The following is a 2,500-nucleotide window of genomic DNA, read 5'->3' as shown; positions in this document are numbered from 1 at the left end:
ATCTAATTTGCCGACTTCCCTTACCTACATTATTCTATCGACTAGAGACTCTTCACCTTGGAGACCAGCTGCGGATATTGGTACGGCCTGTTGAGAAGTTTGCGTGACCCCACCATAAATTTTCAAGGTCCGAGGAGAAAATATCGACACAACAGTAAATGTCATGCTCTTCTAGTCCATCTACCATATCTCTCTTCGAAAGACTTCCATGGTAGTACGACTATAAAACAGAAAAGAAAACTCTTCCGATATCTCTCGACGGCTTCTTTATGGTCGTTCCTGTTGCCAGGATGAGCACAAGGCCCATTTTTAATAACAAACGGATACTCAACAGGTTACGGAATTGGAACCGTATTCCCTTTCGTTCAAAATAATTCAAGTATTTAATTATTTTTTAATATATATATATAAATTTTATTAATATTTTTTTTTATTAAAAACTTGAAAATTTTCGGCTTTCGCCTTGAACTTAGGACCGACTAACTCGTGATCAACCACTGTTCACACGAAACCCTTCTCCACTTCAGTCCTCCAAGGTCTCATTCGATTATTTGCTACTACCACCAAGATCTGTACCAATAGCGGCTCCATGCAGGCTTACGCCAAACACTTCTAAGCACACTATTGTACCCTCCTACTCACTAAAGTTTCAAAATTTATAAATCAATCGAAATTGTTTTATAAATCATCTACTTTAGCGGTAATGTATAGGTATACAACTTAAGCGCCATCCATTTTAAGGGCTAGTTGCTTCGGCAGGTGAGTTGTTACACACTCCTTAGCGGATTACGACTTCCATGTCCACCGTCCTGCTGTTTTAAGCAACCAACGCCTTTCATGGTATCTGCATGAGTTGCTAATTTAGGCACCGTAACATTACGTTTGGTTCATCCCACAGCGCCAGTTCTGCTTACCAAAAGTGGCCCACTGGGCACATTATATCATAACCTCAACCTTCATATCAAGAAAGGTGAGGTTCTTACCCATTTAAAGTTTGAGAATAGGTTAAAATCGTTTCGACCCTAAGGCCTCTAATCATTCGCTTTACCAGATAAGATTATTTTATATAATTTTTAAATGCACCAGCTATCCTGAGGGAAACTTCGGAGGGAACCAGCTACTAGATGGTTCGATTGGTCTTTCGCCCCTATACTCAATTCTGACAATCGATTTGCACGTCAGAACTGTTTCGGTCTTCCATCAGGGTTTCCCCTGACTTCAACCTGATCAAGTATAGTTCACCATCTTTCGGGTCACAGCATATATGCTCAAGGTACGCTCCAGTTAGAGGTATAAATAATAATAAATTATCATTATACATAACTATATGGAACGCCCCGGGATTGAATTAATTGACTATTTAAGAAAATAGACTAAAAATTAATCCCATTATATTTTTAAGTTAAGTTAATTATGCCATTAAGTTTAATATAACTCAATGACTTGCACATATGTTAGACTCCTTGGTCCGTGTTTCAAGACGGGTCCCGAAGGTATCCTGAATCTTTCGCATTGTTAATCATATAAATGCATACAAATAAATATTAATATCATAGATATTAAATTTTTTGTAAAATTCAAAAAATGAATTTTAGCATTATATATAATAAAATCTATCAACACTTTATCAAATCATTAGTATTTATTCTATGTTAATATGCTTAAAAAGCAAATTAATTTAAATAAACTTAATATCACCAATGATCTTTTGATAAATACTTTATTATGTTAATAGATTACAATGTCCTTATATGAAAAAAATGCACATTATTTTTAATTATTTAATGATGAATTTTTCATAATGGATATTCAGGTTCATCGGGCTTAACCTCTAAGCAGTTTCACGTACTATTTAACTCTCTATTCAGAGTTCTTTTCAACTTTCCCTCACGGTACTTGTTTACTATCGGTCTCATGGTTATATTTAGTTTTAGATGGAGTTTACCACCCACTTAGTGCTGCACTATCAAGCAACACGACTCTTTGGAAATATCTTTCTAGTAATCATTAACGTTATACGGGCCTGGCACCCTCTATGGGTAAATGGCCTCATTTAAGAAGGACTTAAATCGTTAATTTCTCATACTAGATATTAAGATATTCCATACACTGCATCTCACATTTGACATATAGACAAAGTGACTTAGTGCTGAACTATTTTCTTTTCGCTCGCCGCTACTAAGAAAATCCTTGTTAGTTTCTTTTCCTCCCCTCATTAATATGCTTAAATTCAGGGGGTAATCCCATATGAGTTGAGGTTGTTTTAAAATATTTTTTATCTTCTCACAATTTAATAAATAATTATATCATCTTTTCATCTCTATTTTTCTTTTTTCCTTTTATATAAATATATATTATAAATAATAATTATGTAAAATGAGGCAATTCTAGAATAAAAAAAATTAATTTTTATGCTAGACATTCCTCCTTTAATTACATATATAAATTAATATTTTATATATATATAAATAATATGAAAATTTTTTAAAGAGAATACTTA

At 33.6% G+C, this 2,500-nt stretch overlaps 1 pseudogene; it reads right to left on the bottom strand.

The window, feature by feature from the left end:
• Nucleotides 1–2,261, bottom strand: part of LOC128870984 (large subunit ribosomal RNA) — a 4,507-nt pseudogene extending 2,246 nt beyond the window's left edge.
• Nucleotides 2,262–2,500: the final 239 nt, after the last annotated feature.

The sequence above is a fragment of the Anastrepha ludens genome, unplaced genomic scaffold (assembly GCF_028408465.1).
Source record: "Anastrepha ludens isolate Willacy unplaced genomic scaffold, idAnaLude1.1 ptg000045l, whole genome shotgun sequence".
Classification (NCBI taxonomy): Eukaryota; Metazoa; Arthropoda; class Insecta; order Diptera; family Tephritidae; genus Anastrepha; species Anastrepha ludens.
The sequence above is the reverse complement of the archived record's forward strand: the minus strand, read 5'-3'. Positions and strand labels throughout refer to the sequence as shown.